Source organism: Coenobita brevimanus, chromosome 99 (genome assembly GCF_032717465.1).
Source record: "Coenobita brevimanus isolate Jiangsu-jjx chromosome 99, ASM3271746v2, whole genome shotgun sequence".
In the NCBI taxonomy this organism is placed as follows: domain Eukaryota; kingdom Metazoa; phylum Arthropoda; class Malacostraca; order Decapoda; family Coenobitidae; genus Coenobita; species Coenobita brevimanus.
In genome coordinates, this window is record NC_137052.1 from 10,236,616 (window position 1) to 10,256,750 (window position 20,135).

Sequence of the window (20,135 nt, forward strand, 5' to 3'; positions counted from 1 at the left end):
GCAGCAGCTATACAACGACCAGAAAAGACGCTATAGATGAAGGCACAAATTGAAGGATAGAAACCGTAACAGGGCAGTCTGGAAATTTAAGATTCATGCCAGACTCGATCGAAAGCCTTTGAGATGTCAAGTGCAATGGCAAACTTTCGCCAAAGTTCCGAAAGGAGGATGACCAGGAGTCTGAAAGGTAAGTGAGAGGATCGCCAGTGGAGCATCTTGACAAGACCCATACTGACGTTCAGAAGGAAGGTTGTGATAGGAAATATGTTTTAAAAATTTTCTGTTAACAATGGACTCGAAAACTTTTGCGACACAGGATCTTAAAGCAATAAGGCAATAGTTGGAGGGTTGGGAATGGTCACCCTTCTTTGGGACTGGCTGAATGAGGGCAAACTTCCAGCAAGAAGGTTAGGTACAAATTGAGAGACAAAGGGAAATGAGTTTACCTAGGCAGGGTGTAAGCACAGAAGCACAGTTCTTGAGGGCAACAAGGGGGACCCCTCCAGGCCCAAATGCCTTGTTAGTATTGAGGCCATTTATGGCAGAAAATACATCGGCTGAAGAAATTTTAATGTCAGCTATGAGGAAGTCAGAGGGGGGAAGCAATGGGGGAACACACCGGAATTGTCTAAGGTGGAATTGAAGGAGAAAGTCTGAGTGAAGAGATCTGCTTTATCAGTAAAAGAAACAGCTACAGAACCACCAAAGTAGAAAAGAGGGGGGAAGGAGGATGAGGTAAAGTTGTCAGAAAAGTTTTTGGCAAGGTGCCAGAAGGAGCAGGAAGAATTCGAGTTGAAGAGCTGAGAGCATTAAGCATGGATGGAATTATTTTTAGCAGAAAGAAGAACAGACTTAGCACGATTCCCGGCAGAAACATAAAAATGATGTGATTCCAGAGTGGGTTGGCTCCGGTACCTTTTACAGGCCCTTTCCTTGTTGTGGACAGTAGTAGAACAAGTGTGATTAAACCAAGGCTTTCTTGCATTAGTCAGAGGATATGAGAAATGAATATATGCTTCCATGCCTGAGTGAATAACCTCCGTAATGTGTGAGGCACACTCAGATGGCTCCCGGCCATGGAACCAATAATCATTCCAAGGAAAATCAAAGAAGTACTGCCTGAGGGACTCCAAATCAGCATCTCCAAAGTGCCACAACAGACGTTTCTTTGGAGGGTCCACAGATGGTAGCAGAGCGATAGGGCACGTTGAGGTAATAAGGTTGTGAGCGGAGGAGCCCAACAGAGAGGAAAGATTAACAGTGTAAGCAGAAGGATCAGTTGTAAGGAAGAGGTCAAGTATGTTGGAACTCTCTCCAAGGCAGTCAGGGATATGGGTAGGGTGCTGTACAAGCTGCACTAGGCCATTAATGATAGAAAAGATGAAGGCTTGTTCACCAGGTGGCTCTGTGAAAGGAGAGGAGAGCCAAAGGTGGTGATGAACCCAAGACTTTAACAGTTCATGCGAAGCACACAGCTCATTCGTGGGTGCCAGAATGTCGAAAAGCATTAAAGCAACGTGACAGGAGATACAGGATTTTTGTTAGTCAGTCTACTGAGTAAAACTTTTTTGCATACAAACAAGCAATCGGTAGTGAGGTGGCCTGCAGTCCTAACGGACCCAGGTTCGAATTCCGGCTGGGGCAGGGAATAGTTTAAGGATTTGAATTTCATTAAATCAGGCTTTACTGATCTACCAGAAGACTCACTGACATGTCGTAAAAATACCCCCGCTAATACCAATACACCAGTCCTGTATGAGACAGCCCTAGCATGTATTCAATATGGACGGTGGGTGTTAGCGCCGAAGTGGTGACTGTAGAGGTGTATGGTATGTAGGAGGACTGCTGGGCCTTGATAGCAGGCTGTGAGCCTATGTGCAGGGTTTGACACACAAAAAAAATTATAAATAAATAAAAAAGCAAGGTCTGAGGCAAGGAGAATAATTAGACTCCTGGCAGTCTTCTGTATCATTTTGCCCCACTCAGTAAAGTCTGGTCCACCATTAAAAAAAAATTAAATAAACACAGTAACATCCCTTTGATTACTGCAGGTAGATAACATCATCTACGACAATTACCTGGACGTAACAAACATCATCGTCAAAAGTTTTCCTCACATTACAAGCTCAGTTAAATACGACCTGAGTTGTCCAGATCATAAATGTGTGTCTGAGCTACAAGTTTTAACTGCCACAGAAGAGGTAAACTCCCCATGCAACCTAGAGATTATGAAAGACGAACTTCCCCTTGCCCTCAGATCCTGAAAAGACGCAAGTCCTGAACCAGGTACAGGACACCTGATAAGGTACAATGTGCTCTGTAAATACATCGTACAATGTGCTTTGTGCTTCACGAACGTTCCCAAACTCATGGCACTTTGTGCACGTCAAACTGATACCCAAACAGGTTGGTCGTCATCTGTATCCCGCTTCATTTCGTCATATTATGTTGACTTCTTGTTTATGTAAATTCATGGAAATAACGATTAATAATAGCCTAGGCTTGTTTTTGTTTTAGAGTCAAGGAATTTGCTAAATGATCGACAATATGGCTTCCGTAAATATAGAACTTCACTAGGTTATTTAATGAATTTTGAGCATGAGACTTCGGAGGCAGTTACCAAGAAAGCATTCAGCCTCTACCAATAAAGCATACATGATAAGGGAGTTCTTGGACATCCATAAAGCCTATGAACTAACGTGGCAACACAGTATACAAGTGAAGATCTATGCTTATGGTCTAAGAGGTAATTTGCATATTATTATTTCCATTTTTTTTTTTTTTTTTTTAAGAGACAGAGCTGTCTGTCATATTGCCCCATACCGTATCATCGGATATATTTATCCAAGAAACGGGTGCCTCAAGGAAGTGTTCTTAGTCCCATTTTGTTTAGTAATATGATAAATGATATTCTGTCATAGTTCCCATCCCAAGGAATCTTAAATACTCACTCTGCAGATGATACTGTAATATGGCCTTCTTCTTATAATGCACAATTTTTAGCTGGGGGGATTCAAACAGCCTTTGATTCCATCCAGTAATGGCCTTTGATTCTATCCACTGGAGTGGATTAGTGTTGTAATGAGAAGGGGTAGATTGAGATGGTTTGGGCACTTGGAAATAATGGGGGATGGCAAGTGGGTACAGAAAGTGAGGAGTGTGAAAGTTCGCGGCAGAGTTGCGAGAGGGTGACTGAGAAAGACCTGGGACATCATAGTGTCTGGCCTCAGGGATAAGGGACTGAATAGGGAGGCTGCCAGAAATCGAACAGCATGGAGAGCCGCAATTAGTTGACCAAGGCTGACGCATTAAAACATATTGGAGCCTATATAAACGAACAGAAACGAAACGTCCCTAAGTGTGCTGCTGTAGTCTTTACCACTCGTAATGTCCCTGATTTGTATTGGACTTTAGATAATCTGTTGGCACCGCACCAGAATTCTTTAAAATTTCTGGGTTTGCATTTTGCTCGGAGATTGAACTTTAAATAACACGTCAGTAATTTAATTGCCCTCAACTGGACCTCTCATGTCAGATCGCTTGCTAAAACCGCCTCAAAGAAACTTGGATAATTGTACAAAGTTCATATCTTCTTCAATGAGGAGCAGTTAGTTCAGCCTTGTAGAAAAGATGTGGAAAGGTTGCGTTAATCAACTAGACAAAATTAAAAACAAAGCTGTTGGAATTAATAATAACCCTGCTATTACAAATAAACTACCGTCACTACAGGTAAGAAGGAATGTTACCTCCTTTGCATTATTTTACAGATACTATACTTTTATGGCAAATGCTCAGACAAAGTTGCATCCATCGTGCCACCTCTCCATGCCTTCCCCTGTGCTACATAGGCATCTGGTAGCGCTCATGACTAGAATGTCACACTGCCATATTGCAGAACTTCAGCTCATCAGAAATCTTTTATTCTTCGAGCTGCTTCTCTTTGGAACTCGCTTCCCCAGAGTTGTTTCCCCCCAAACATCAACCTACAGAGGTTCAAGTCCAACTGTTAAAGATTTTTTATGAATGGAGGACACCAGTGATCTGGTGTATGGATTATTTTTTTTTATTAATTTGTTTTTCCTTACTCTGTCCTGTTATTTAATAAAATGAAATAATGTCCTTAAGTACCTAACAGCAACTGTTTGAGGAGCCAACAGGAAATGTTTGTGAACGGTGTGCATGTCATTTATAGATCTAAGCTGGAGTATGGCCCACAGGTGTATGGGTCGGCATCTGATGCCACATTGAGGAGGTTGGGTGTGTTACAGGATAAAATGTTTGTGTGTGTAGCTCGTATGGAACTGGAGGTGAAGGATACCTACCCTCTGTATTCCCTAGACCACCTGGCTTTTTCATATGGCATACTAACTATTACAAAATCTGCTTTCGGAAATGTGACTTGTACCCCCCTCCCCCTCTCATGTCAACACCACCATCTTAAGAGGTAGGTTCATTGGTCATTTGTTTACACCTTCACTTACTGACTTAGGAGCCTGGTGTGAACTTCAGTGACTGTGCCAAGTAGGTACTTTTAAAAAATTAGCTTAATGGGAGCCACTCAGTTTAGATGTTGGTGACTCAAGGCTTCCAGCACTGAAGGCCAAGGCACTGGAGGCAAAGCTCCACTGCTTGTTTGATAACATCATTAGGCTTCATTTGGGGTCCCACAAATTGGCTCCAAGTAGAGTGATTGTATGGATGCTAATACATGGTCGACTGAATGTGTGGATGAGGAAGGATGAGACACCCCTCCCAAAGCCTGGGAGATGGTGTGGGGGTATTATGGTGGAAGGAGATACATACAAAGCAATCATAGCAGCGAAATTACCACGTCATTTGATATAAAAGGGGGGTGGAGAGATGTGGTGGAGGGGTGGAGGGTCTGGTGGGGGTGGGGGTGAGGGGAGATGAGACACACCCACAACGCAGGGGAGGTGTTATGGGGGGTATAATGGTTAGAGGAAACACGCACAAAGAAACCATAGCAGGGAAATTGCCACATCATTCGATATGAAGGGGGGATGGAGAGAGTTGGAGGGGGGGGGGCTTGGGGGGGGAGGGTGAACGGGCATGAGACAACCCCCCCTACGACGTAGATCTGCTACTGGTGAGTAGTTTGGGTGGGAGGGGACAGCTGGCTGTATCCAATCAGCCAGAGAGAGGTGGAGTAGTGGCTGGGGTTGAGGTCCCCCCCAAAGACCTTGTGAGTGGGTGGGATCTTCCTTCCCACCACCTCATCCCTTAGCTCTGTTTGGGTAGGAACCATTTACATCATAAAAGGGGCAGAACTTTTATGATCATCAGTCATAGGAATCTACCTGGCAAATACCAAACTGGCGGTCGTCAGTCATAGTACTTTAGGGGTTGAGGGAACGTCTGTTTAGGAATTTTCTCACAAATTACAGATTTCTGATAATTATGCAAGTTACACCCTCTAATAACTTAATATGTTCTTTGGAATATTAATTTGAATTACAATAACAACCAGATTTTGACCAGAACTGACTGAATGAAGCTGTGACACACAATTGTTCAAAGCCAGGGCATTTTCAGTGTCATCACTCTTTTTGTTTCCTTTGATGATGATGATCTCAGTTTTACCACCATTCAGCTTAAGTTTCCTCCATGCCATTCAAATTTTAATACTAGAGATTCAAGCTTAGTCTTGGTATCATTAACCCATCCGTAGCCGCTGGCGTCGAATGACATATAGCCGATAAATGGCCGCAGGTGTCATTTGAGTGCGGCCTATAAAAAGTGGCAAAAATTTTTGGGACGTGAATGAACGTTCTAAACATCTTCAGACTGACCTACACTAACTCCCATACACCCCATCAAGCAGTTCAGAGCCTGCTGCTGTGATGGGTGGATTTTCGATTTTTTCACTCCTGGCCATGCCTAAACAAGCACAACTACACCCACTATCTTGACTCAGACAAAAAATATCATCATTATCCTGTCTTGTAAAACACACACAACCACCTGTTTACGATAATGAATTAACACAGGCACAAACAAATACTCATTGATAGGGTTAGGCATATGACAGAGGAGCTAGTTGGAGAAGAACAAGGGGGATTTAGGAAGGGAAAAGGGTGTGTAGATCAGATATTTGTTCTAAGATGTTTAGTGGAGAAGTGTCTAGAGAAGGGAAGGAAAGTGTATGCTGCCTTCATGGACTTGGAGAAAGCTTATGACAGAATAGATAGGCAAGGTATGTGGAAGGTATAAAGAATATATGGAGTGGAGGGGAAATTGTTGAGTGCTGTGAAGAGTATGTACGAGGGAGCTAGGGCTACGGTGCGAGTGGATGGTGAGCTGAATGAGTTCTTTGATCTCAAGTTGGGACTGAGACAGGGTTGTGTGATGTCTCCATGCGTGTTTAATATATACATGGATGGGGTTGTAAAGGAGATGCAGGGTAGGGCAGTGGATGTGGGGGTGGCTCTAATGAATGAGGGTGAGATTTGGAAGCTTCCGGTGTTGTTGTTTGCTGATGATACAGTACTGTTGAGTGAAGATGAATGGGAGTTGCAAGTTTTGGCGAATGAATTTGGGACAGTGTGTAGGAGGAGGAATCTGAAAGTTAATGTAAACAATAGTAAAGTTATGGTGTTTGAGAGGAATGAAGTCACAGAGTGTGCAGTGAGGTTAAATGGTGAGGATATGGAGACTGTGAGTGCATTCAAGTACTTGGGTAGTGTGATGAGTAAGGATGGAACTTTGGGGGATGAAGTGCGTGAAAGGGTACAGCAGGGAAGGAAGGTTGTTGGTACACTGAAAGCAGTGATGAGAAATAGGGAGGTCAGTATGGAAGTTAAGTCACTGCATGATAGTATTGTGATCCCTACCCTGACATATGGAAGCGAGGCATGAACCTTGCAAGAGGGGAACAAGTGAAGAGTGAGAGCAATGGAAATGAGTTACTTGAGAGGAGCATGTGGAGTGACGTGGAGGGACAGGTTGACGAATGAAGAAGTGATGGAACGCTGTGGGGTGGATGTGGATGTGGTTGAGAAGATTAGGAGAAATACACTGAGGTGGTTTGGACATGTGAAGAGAATGGAGAATGAAAGACTGACTAAGAGGGTGTATGTAGGTGAGGTGGAGGGAGGGAGAGGGAGAGGTAGACCGAGGATGAGGTGGAGGGATGAAGTTGAGAGGTATATGGGGGAGGGAGGGGTGATTTGGGGGGAGGTTAGTCAAATGGTGGGTGACAGTGACTTGGAGGCGTTTTGTCTGTGGCCACCCTTTGCGGGATTAGGGCGTCGGGCTATAGATAGATAGATAGATAAACAAAAAAGACATGATAATAAGAGAAAATTAAATTTTTGTCTTGGTATCTTTACCTTATTTGGTCAGCTTTGTTGTACTGGTTTGGATTGTGCGATGCAAAGCTACTTCTAGAAAACACGTGAAAACTTTCGGGAAGTGAACGAATATCTGGGACATGAGACTAACCTTCACTTCACACTCTGAGTTACATCCATTATCTTGACCCAGACAGAAAATATCATCCTTCTGCTCTATTGCAAAACACACACAACCACCCTGTTCACGATTATAAATAAACACAGGCATAAACAAAGACATAAAAAAAAAAATATATATATTTTTTGTTTGGTATCTTTATTTGCACAGGTTTGTTGCACTGTTTTGAATCATTTTACATATGCTTTGCCTTTTACAAGCATAACAGAGAAGTTTTCTGTGTTCATGTGATGCTTTCGTGGGTGGAAAGAACTTCCTTCCCTTCCTACTAATCAGCTCGTGGGAGGTGCGAATGGCAGGTCGTCTCGGAGTTTAACCCTCGTTGTTGAGCCTGTACACTCAAGGGATTACGTTTTTCTCATTTAGGTCTGAAAACAGACACTCTCAACTCCCTTTTCCAACAAACTCCACCACCCAGACTACAATAATAAGTCAGCACTACATAAACACAATAAAAACAAAAAAATGCAAAATAAAATCATAATCTAATTATTTACATTCAAACTTCGCATATTATGTACTGAGAAACTTCAAAATACACATATATAGATATTTCATACATTTTCCGCACCAATGACAATGTTTTTGGTTAAAACAAAAAAAAAGGGCGCTGTTGCGTCACTGCAATAACTATGTGCGACGACTATCAGCTGCATAAATTTACGCAACTTCCACGTTCGATTGCACGCCACAGGATGGGTCTGGGAAGCTGAAATTTACATTGACAGGTGCGTCAGAACTTCCTCTTCAATATGGTAATGGAAAAAAAAAATAAATTCCGGACCCACGGCCTTGGAGGGGTTAATATCTGACATCTCTACATGAGTTTCATGTCATCAGCATAAAAATGATAGGACACTTCGTGGGCATCAAGCAAAGATGATAAACTACTCGTGTAGATTGTAAATAGAAAATAATAATGTATTAAAATTATTAGTCCAGAGATAACAGAAAGAACATTTTACTGAAAGGTTCGAACTCACTGCCTATTTGTATAACATACTCATATGGTGCAGGGCATTGTGTGAGCTCGAATTGATAGCTAGGGGGATGAGAAAAGGGCAAGTTGCAGGCCACCAGGTCACTGAAGGTTTGACAGTAAGTAGATTCGTGGTCGGGATGAAGGCTTGGTGACAGACAGGTTTAGGGAGAGACAGGCTTGGCGACAAACAGGCTTAGCGATGGGTAGGCTTGGTGATTGAAAGGCTTGGTAACTGATGGGCTAGATAACAGACAGACTCCATGACAAAAGAACCGTTGACAGACTGGCTCAGTGACAGACAGGTTCTATGACAGACTGGCTGGATGACAAACAGGTTCTATGACAGAATGGCTTGATGGCAGACAGGATCTGAGACAAATTGGCTCGATGATAGATTGGGTTGATGACAGATGGCAAGCAGCCCGTTTACAGGCTACTGGATTTGACACTAGACAGACATAAGTCATGTTCTATCCCACCACCACCACCAAAATGTGAGATGTGGATTTACCATCAGGATCTCAGGATATATCTTGAAATATCTATATTGGTACGGGATGCTTTCCTGGGGGCTTAGATGTTACACACATGGAGTGTTGTTGATCTCTAACTTTCATACAGTCTTTCAGGGTATAGGTAGAGTTTCCTTTGTGTATGCTGACCTGAGTCACGACTACACTCCCTCCTCCCTCCACATTCTTTGTCCTGAATATGACACGGTAATTTCCCTGCCATGATCAGCCTTTGTTTGTGTACTCTCACCAAAAATTTGTTTGTTATGCTAGGTGTTTAAGGGGCGGCTTCCAGTCCGTAGAACGCCTTGAGTGCAGCTGGGTTCCCTTTCTAGAGTGGAGCTTAGAACAGGTAGACAATCTTACACAATCTCAAAGGCAAAAATCAATTCATAGGCTAGCATTAATGGGTCAAGTATCGCACAGGAAACTGGATGCGCAGGAGTCTAAGTCTGGTTCAGGAGGGCCAAGGCACTATTACACTGCTCGTGGTAGTGAGGCACTGCCGTGAGGCATTCGCTGCTCTGAACTGAGTTTAAAGGCTGAGTACAGGGGGCGGGGCATTATTGACTTCCACAAGGGAGGGGAATAGTTATAGGCGCCGTTATAGGGGCGAGGGCAATATCACTGTTCTTAATATCCACTGTCTATGCTTTTGTATTTTAGCGTCTTACTTGGCCCCACTGTACACTGGAATTCACTAGGGTGCCGGTTCTTTTACATTCACTGGTCTCGGTCTTTTCTGGCCTCACTGTATTCACTGTAAACTCACTTTCGTGCCTTAAGTGCCAGTCTCACTGTTCATTATAAATTCACTGTCTTTTGGGGTACATTTTGTTTCACTTGGGTAAGGGAAGGTCCAGGACTCACAACTTTCGGCCAGGGGTGGGCAGAGGCCCTGTGGGAGTCCCTTCATCCTGCGGCCATGGGGTCACTCTCAGGGACGTCGTCTCTCTGCTGGGGCTTGGCCTGTGTGTGGCGAAAGGCCCCTCACTGTCAGGGCTGAGGACTAGGGTCTGGCCCTCAGAACTGGGGCCGAACAGGCGTTGGAGGTGCTCACTCAAGCGCCTGGTGGAGGACAGGCATCACCTTCATTGGGGTGGGGAGTGGGCTCGCCCAGGGGTCCGGGGGATGTCCTCGGAAGGTGCTAGCTGTGGTCTTCTGCTGGGGGCGCCACCGTCAGGGCTGGGCTGCAGCCTCGCTCTTGGCCGGAGTCCATCAAGTAGGCATCCTCTTCCTTTGGATGGAGGGAGAACAACCCCCGGGACAGTACAGGGTCATTCCACCAATCCTCCGAGCAGTTGTCCACCTCCTGGAGGTTGCCTCAGTCTGGATGGACAGGCGGGTAACCTGTGGTCCCGCCAGAGAACAGGACTGAGCACAGCTCACCATCTCGTTGTGGAGTCACAGGGGGCGAGAGAATTTGGAGACTCTCCTCAGCGCAGCTACAGGCCATCGCTGGGTTCCCTTAGGCAACAGATGGAGGACGGCTACAGGCCGTCCCTTCGCTGTCAGTGCAGCTACAGGCCATCGCTGGGGCCCAACTCCCTAACGGGCACTCAGGCGAGGTGTGACTACTGGCCTTCACCTGCCTGCTGGTGCGGCTATCAGCCGTCACTGAGATCCCACAAGGAGGGCGACGTGTAGGAGAGGAGTGGCTACAGGCTGTCTCCTCCCTATGGGCGTGGCTACAGGCTGTCACCGGTGTCGTGTCCTCCGAGGCAACTACAGAAGGAGAGGGGATGTACTGGTGTCTCCCCAGCATGGCTACAAGCCATCACTGGTTTCTGTAGGGGGTGTGAGCAGCACTAGGCGGAGCGGCTACAGGCTGTCTTCTAATTAGCAGTCCGGCTATAGGCTGTGACCTTTTTTCTGAGCAGCTACAGGCTGTCTCTGGTACAGGCCATGGCCCTTTGTGGTGAGCTGCTACAGGCTATCTCTGGTGCCCGGCTACAGGCCGTGGCCCTTTCTGATGAGCGACTACAGGCTGTCTCTTTATAGACTGTGCAGCTACAGGCCGTCTCAGGTGCTTGGATACAGGCCATGCCTGGGGTGCTGCTCGGAACTGTTAGGCCAGTTCCACCCCGATCCTGTCAGTGGTCAGCTTGCCCTGCAGGTAGTGTACTTTGGCTAAGGTGGTGGCAGCGGGTGAGCTCCGGGGAATAGGGGCGCACGGCCTGGGTTCACTTACGTCCGTGTTGGCCGGACAGGTTCCTCGCACCGTCTAACACTCCATGTCCTCCTCCTGGGGGTGTGGTGGTGGCATGAGCTGCCACTGCCTGCAATTTAGTTTACCTTTTTTTGTGTGTGTGGTATGTTGGGGTTCCCATCATCCACTCACTTAGTGTAGCTGTAGTCTATTTTTAGGGTATCTCGACATTGAGTGGCAAGACAATTAATTTCCTGTAAACCAGGAAATCCATTACAACGCTGGGTGGTAACCTTGTAACTAACCAACACGTGTTCCCCACGTGACAAGTGGGTTGGCGGAGGGTTTGTGCCCCTCCATGGAAAACAGTTAACTAAAAATACGAACAAGAAGAACCGGATCACGACTGACCAACAGCTGACAACTAAGGACCAAACAAAGGACTTGGTACGGATTGTGACATGGAATGTAAGGGGTGCAAATGTTGAGGTGAAAGAGATTGTCCAGGTGCTTGAGGGTCAAAATTGGATGTATGTGGGTTAACTGAAACTAAATAGTGAGCTGAGAGTGTGAGAGAACGGGTGTATGGATGGGGTTTATGCTTGGGAGTGGATGAGAATGAAATGGCAAAAGGAGTGTGTATTGTTGTGTGCAAGAAATGGAAGGAGAATATAGCAGAGTATGAATAAGTTGGCTTAAAGATTGTGTGGTTAAGATTGAAAGTTGGACTACAAATGTGGGCGATTGTTTGTGTGTATGCGCCAACGCAAAATCGTGCAGGCAGAGTGAAAGAAGAGTTCTGGACAAATGTGGAAGTTTGCATGGAAATGTTTGAAAGGACTGAGAAAGTGTTTTTGATTGGAGATATGAATGGAAAAGTACAGAATGTGAAGGTGGATTGAGTAGTTGTTGAGTGGGGTGGGCCTGCAGAGGTGGATGAGAAAACTGTAGTGCTCTGATGGACATTTGTTCTGGGAGGGGGTTGATGATAGCCAATAACCTGTTCAGACAAAAATGATCCACAGGTATACGTTGCGAATGATGAAAAGGTGGGTGGTGAACTGAATGAAAAGAGGGCAATGATTGAATATGTGTGTGTGGATGATAGGATGAGAAGGTGCGTAATGGATGCAAGGGCGTATAGATGTTGAGGAAGTGGACTTTCTGACCACCACTTAGTGATGGTGAGAATTAAGGTTCAAATGAAATGGAGAAATAGAAGCACGGAAGGACACGGGGAAATGAATCATACTTGGAGGGTGAATAGGTTCCAAGAAGACTGAAAAATGGCAGAATAGTAGAGAGAAGTGGATGTGCGACTAGGAAAATATGGATTGGATCAGATGGGTGATGTGGAAAGTGTGTGCAAGATATTCACAGAAGAAATATGTGAAGCATGTGAGGTGGTGTGTGGGGGTGTAGAGAAGACGAAAGGCAGTGCATGGGACAGCATGGTGGAATGAAGAGGTGAGACTGGCTGTGGCACAAAAGAAGAAAGCATATATTGCGTGGAGGAGAAACGGGTGTGGAAGAGGTTTAGAGATGGAAGAAAGAGTTATATGTAGAAAGGAAGGGAGAGGTGCAAAGATTTGTAAGAGAGTAAGAAGGGAGTGGATGGGGAATTTTGAAGGAATTTAAGTGTAAAGTGGAGGGAATATAAGAAAATGTTCTCGAAAGAGGTAAAGTGCGCTAGTGTGTCAAAGAAGTTAGTCTGGGAGTGAAAGATAAAAATGGTAGATTACTAATGGAGAGGGGAGAAAAAGTGAGAGGAAGGAGAGAACACTTTTAGGAATCGATGAACATAGAAAATAAAAGTTATGCAAGTATAAGTAGTTGTGGAATGGCTGGGAGATCGTGGGATGTGAGAAGAGAGGAAGAAATCAATAGGATGGAAGTTGTGGAAGCAATGAAGAAAGCCAAAATGGGGAAAGCCCCAGGAATTGATCGAGTGTGTGGTGAAATGGTGAAGCATGGGGGAAAGAAAATAGTAGAATAGATGTGGAAGATGTGCAGATTGGCCTGGGAGGAAGGTAGAGTCCCGGAGGATCGGAAGTCTGGTATAATTATTCCCCTGTACAAATGAAAAGGGGGAATGGAGGTCGTGTGGCAATCATAGGGGCATCTGTCTTCTTAGTGTAATTGGAAAAGTATATTTTAGGATACTTATTGACAGAGTTAAAGAAATACAAGAGGAATTTGGTGAAGATGAACATGGAGGATTTAGGAAGGGAAGAGGTCGTGTAGATCAGATACTGATTCTTAGGTCTTTAGTGGAAAAGTTTCTAGAAAAGGGAAAGAAGTTGTATGCGGCCTTCATAGATTAGAAAAAAGCATATGACAGGGTGGATAGACAAGGACTGTGGATTAATATATGGACTAAATGGGAAGTTACTGAATGCCATGAAGAGTATGTATGTGGGTGCTAAGACTGCAGTGTATGTGGACACTGAACTGCTTGAATGTTTCTATCTGAAGGTTGAACTGAAACAGGGATGTGTCATGTCTCCATGGTTGCTCAGTCTGTATATGGACTGGGTTGTAAAAGAGGTACAAGGTAGGGCAGCGGATGTTGGAGTGGCCCTCATGAGAGAGGATAGTGTTTGGAAACTCCCTACATATACTGTTGTTTGGAGATGATACTGTGTTGATAAGTGAAGACAAAGGGGAGCTGCAAGGCTTGGTGGATGAGTTTGGGAGTGTGTAAGAAACAGAATCTAAATGTGAGTGTAGGGAAGAGTAAGGTTATAGTCTTCCAGGGAAATGAAGTCAGTGAATGTACAGAGAGGTTAGATGAGGAGGAAATGGAAAATGAGTGTGTTATGTACTTGGGTAGTGTGATGAGTAAGGATGGAAGTTTAGAGAGTGAAGTGCTTGAAAGGAAGAAAGGTTGCTGGTTCCTTGAAAGCAGTGATAAGAAACATGAAAGTGAAAAAGTTACTGCATGACATTATTGTGATTCCAACTCTGTTGTATGGAAGTGAAGTGTGGACCTTGTTGGAGGGACACAAGTCAAGAGTGAGAGCAGTGGAAATGACTTATTTGAGAGGGGCATGTGGAGTCACGATGTCAGGACTCTAAAATATCATAATACTATACATAATGGCTAATAGCATACAAATGTAATCTAGAGGTTAATTTAAAGTCATGGCTAGGGGCTGAAAGAAATGACGTTCACATTCTCTCTCAGGAATGCCATACACAGCACCTCATAACGCCTGATTGGAAAGTCCCCAGAATCAAGAGAGTTCCACTCAACCGTGTATTACACGTGACTTAATCTCTCCTATACGGGAGAGAAGGAGTTAGCAGGCAGAAGGAGCCAGGAGAGAGAGTGAGAAGGGGGTCTCGAGAGAAGCACGGTGGGAAAAACGGCAGGCTCGCGAAGTTAGCAAACATAAAACACTCTCATCCCATTACGCTCTGTGAGACTATATTACTCTTGAGATATCCCCTTTGAAAAAATATACTACGATCAAACCCCAGTACTCATCTTTATCTTTCTCCTGTCATCGACGACATGTACAACTAAGATTATCTCCTACAAATCAGCTCACTGTTCACTATAGCTCGGCTATGACTGCGATATAATTAACTACACTTACGATATACCAGTATTATTTTGGCAGTGGCGAACGTATGAACCACGTCTACGAGTCTACGAGCCTACATTTGAATCTACAATATCAAGATAGAAAACAAAGAATACTACAAGTTCGAGGCACACGACACCTCACAACTTTATACTGGCAGTGGTTTGACAATGTATTGTTACAACCAATCTTCCAAATTCTACATCAGTCTACTATCAGCGAACCAGCAAACAACAAGTATCTACAACTGCTACGGAACAAGCAGGCGAGGACAGAGAGAGCGCTGACTCACAACCCACTACCACATCAAGCTCCACTTGACCCCACCCTTCTCCCCAACCACCCTCGAACTCCACCACCACCACTGCTACCAGAGGAGATGCCTATGCGGGGGTGACGGGGCAGACGATATAAAAGCCCTCACTCACCACTCACCTCACGCATCGTTACTCACTCAGCATTACTCATCGTTACTCATTTACTCACCACAGCTACCAGAGTGAGAAGTCGACGCGCTGTGCTAAGCATTTGCTGAGAAAATCACAAAACGTCAATCGACCCGTGTCTGACCACCACTCACCACCATTCACACCGTTCCCACCACATTAAATCAGTGAGTTAAATAGTTACTTCATTTATACAATACACAGTGATGGACGCAGTAGTAGACAAACATTCTGCACAAACATATAAAACATGCATTATCGTTACAGTTTACATACATATACCTGCTTCAGTTATCTACATTGTCAATCGCTAAGTACTTGCACTAATGATAACAATTATATACCGTATATATTCATTCATTTACTATAACATTCATTTAATTCCAACGTTTGTTACCATGTTTACATTTAGCAAATACAAAAAATGCATAGAACTAAGCAACAATCCACTTGCAAAGTGAAAATTAAATATACTATCACATTAACCCAGTGGGCAATTAAAGGAAAAATATTAAACATTTGTTAATTATAGCTGTCTAGTGAGGCCAGACAAATTAAATTACAAGGAAAATTAGGAAAAAAAAGAACAACACGAATGACGTTAGCAAGAATAAACAACCTCTTTCACACAATTGTGAGGACAAAGATTTCCACACAGTGCTGACACATACATTGTCCACCATAGGTACAAACGAACAACAAGTGATTGTATACAGTTAATGTTGGAGAGAGAGAGAGAGAGAGAGAGAGAGAGAGAGAGAGAGAGAGAGAGAGAGAGAGAGAGAGAGAGAGAGAGAGAGAGAGAGAGAGAGAGAGAGAGAGATTTACACAAAAAAAAAAAATATGGGATTATATAATATCATTTTCAATAATAACTGTGCATCATAACTAAATCTTCAAAAGAGTCCCAAAGATTAGCTAGCAATTATGCAATCTCGGACACCACCGAGAAACTGAGCACAAATGAAAATGAACTAGAGGAAATCAATACATACAAAAATAAATTAAGATTGCATAACAAACATACAAAAATAGGTGCAACTGTTGCTACATATGCCACAATACATAATAAACTCCTTCTGTAAGTCAAACAACAAGCAAAGTTATTGTTCTCCAAGAGCCAGTTGTAATGCGCATCATCACTATCATCGACCGTGGCATGACTGGATTAGCTAATTAATAGATTTTTTTTTGTTTTCGTAGGAAACAATGGAGGGACTTATAATACATATTGTGTAATATTACTACAGGAAGTGTTATAGCTGACTGATTCATAATACAATTCATTGCTGTACATTGCTATTGTGTTACTATTGTGTCATTAAATGCATGTGCACACAATTATGCCGCAACTGACAATGTAACATGTAATGTACTTTTACAATATTACTGCAGCTACCACAATATTACTGCAATTACTACAATACCTACGATACTACTGCAGTTACTATAATATTGCTGCAGTTACTACAATACCTTCGATACTACTGCAGTTACTACAATATTACTGCAATTACTACAATACCTACGATATTACTACGATATTACTTGAATTATGTTACTACAGTTATGTAACTACAAACGATAGAATCCTGCAGTTATGTTACAGTTGCTGCAAGTATGTAACTACAAATGCTAATATTACTGCAGTTAGGTAACAGTTACAATATTACTTCAGTTTAAAATTCAGTTATGTAAAAATTGCAATATTACTTCAATTAAATAATAGAGTTATGTAACAATTCCATTCATACGATGTAACTACAATGTTCCTACAATTCTGTGTTACCAGAATTATGCATTTCACTTAATCATCATACAAGTTGAGTGTAATATTAGGCATTACTGTCGGCATAACACCATATTATGTAATATAATGACCTAACAATTTTACCGTTGCATAAGTATATGCGTATGTCTGTTATATATGAGGCGCTGAGTTCATTACCGGGCTAAGCGCCAAAATCGCCACCAAGCACCTTACATGCACCAACAAGTAGCTAAACCATCCCTCTATACGTTGGAACTAAAAAAGTGCTAAGAAACAACCTACAAAGGGGTAAAAATCCTGGTTAAGTAGACATGTGCGTTGTGCTGTCGTGCCATGCAGCAAAAAATCCCGTCTGGTTCCGCACTAGTGCTTAAGGCAGGCGACTGGGTCCAGAATTCTGCCAGCTGTATGGTCGTTTTTCCTATGAGTTCAGCCTGTACTATGTTTTTTATGTCGACTCCCCCTGGTGTTGAAGCAAATGTGAGAGTATTACCACTATATACCAGCCCTTTCCTTAACCCCCTTGGAGCTGGCCAATCAGATAGTCGGGTTGCACTGCAGCTAGCCAATAAGCTGACGCCTGACACTACTCCCACCAGCAGCTGTGGAGGGAAGAGGAGAAAGGACAGTATTGTTCTCTCACCCGCATTGCCTGCCATTGTGGATTAATATATATATATATATATATATATATATATATATATAATATATATATTCAGGTTACAGTTTTTTTTTTATCATTCAGGTTACAGAGGTTTTCAAATAATGTCCTCATACATTGAATGCTGTCTTACTTTTTTATTATTATCAACAATATAATAATTCATTATGTTTTTCTTGATGTTTGTGATGTGATTCGTGTTTATTGGTGGTTAAAAACTCCAAGGAAAACACGCACAAAGTTTCCGACCTTTAAACTGCTATTATTGTGAAAATAATACTTATGTCAAAGAACTTTGATTTTATTCCACAGTATGACACTCCTGGGACATTATGCTAATATATCATTGACCTCTTATGATGTATTTCTGTAGTTATTAGTAGGATAGCAATATCTTCTTAGCTGATCAGTCCAGCACTGGGGGAGGCAAAATTTTACTTCTTCACATGATATCATCATGATTAATGACAGATAGTGCAAAATACAAGTTATTGCAATAAAGAAAACACCATAAGCTACATAAAAAAAAAAAAAAAAACATCGAAATAACACTAGCAGTTACCGAGACATCAAAGTTTTAAAGTCCCCAGACTTTAAATGCATTTTCTGGCATTTTGCGGTTTTGGCGCTTAGCCCGGTAATGAACTCAATGCCTCACAAAGACATTTGTGCTACTATATCACTCTAATATATTATATAATATTCTATGTTCAATTTTACTACATAGCAACTAGTAATGTATATATTTATACAATGTAATGACCTAGTAATATTACCATTGCTTAAATATATGTGTATGTCTGTTGTACATACACATTAGTGCCAAGATATTTCTACATTTTACTGCCATATATTTATTCCATTATACATACAATACATTAATCTAATGTGTTTTGTTTCTACAATATTATTATGTCTCTTCAATATTGTTATTAATATTATGTCTCTACAGTATTATAATCAGTTCCATGTATTAACAGATTTGAATGTAATTAGTTGCTACCTGCTGTCATAGGTTTGCCAGCAGGGCGTGACCAAGCGATGTCAAGACTCTAAAATATCATAATACAATACATAATAGCTAGTAATGTTCATATGTAATCTAGAGGTTAAGTGAAAGTCATGGCTAGGGGCTGAAGGAAATGGCATTCACATTCTCTCTCAGGTATGTCATACACAGCACCTCGTGATGCCTGAATGGAAAGTCCCCAGAATCAAGAGAGTTCCACACAACCGTGTATTATACGTGACACAATCTCTCCTATACGGGAGAGGAGTTAGCAGGCAGAAGGAGCCAGGAGGGAGAGCGAGAAGGGGGTCTAGAGAGAAGCACGGTGGGGAAAAGTGCAGGCCCACAAAGTTAGCAAGCATAAAACACTTTCACTCTATTATGCTCTGCAAGACTATATTACTCTTCAGATGTTCCTTTTGAAGAATACACTACAATCAAACCCCAGTGCTCATCTTTATCTTTCTCCTGTCATCGATGACAAACGCAACTATGATTATCTCCTACAAATCAACTCACTGTTAACTACAGCTTGGCCACGACTACGATACAATTAAATACAATTGCAATAACATGGAGAGACAGACTGAAAAATGAGGGAGTAAAGGAGCATTGTGGTGTGGATGTGGATGTGATAGGAAGCATTAGGAGAAACACACTGAGGTGAATTAACCATGTGGAGAGGATGGCAAGCGAGAGACTGATAAGGAGAGTGTATGTGAGTGAGGTGGAGGGGAGGAGAGGGAGGGGGAAGCCAAGGATTAGGTGGAGGAATGGAGTGGAGAGGAATATGAGAGAGGAGGGTGTGAACTAGGAGCAGGGCAGTGAAATGGTGGGGGATAGCGCGATATGGAGCAATATGTTTGTGACCATCCTTTATGTGATTAAGGCGTCTGGCAATTGATAGATAGATATTTCTTTTTTTTACTCTCATGTTGATCCCTGCACCTAGTTTCATCAATGGAAACACATTTTACATTGATTTTATTTATTTTGTTAAGGTTCTTTAGAGGACATTAATATTTTGCCTAATTTTTTGAGTTTGATTTTCTACTTTAAATTTTTTTACACTAATGTTGACTCCTACACCTACTCTCATAAATAGTCATATTTTACACTGATTTCATTGATTTTGGCAAGATTCCCTAGCGAAAATTAGGTTTCCATCGAGTTTTCCTGTTTTCTCTCTTACCATTAGGGGGGACTTTTATCATCTTTGATGGGCGATTTTACGGTAACCATTATGCCTAGGGGAATGAGACTCGCATTTTCAGGTGTAAAATTTCAAGCTCTATAAATCTGTAAGAAAAAATTTACCTCGATAAAAGTTCAAAAATCAACCTAAAATTGCAATCTGGGGAAAATTTAGCTTCAGTAAATGCGTTCTTTAGGGGTTAACATTGGTCCATGCAGTGGTCTTGTCTCATGCAGATTACTGTAATTCACTGTGGATTGGTCTTCCAAATAATATACTAACAAAAGTCCAGTCTGTGTTGAACAGGACAGCAAAGCTTATCTTTGGTC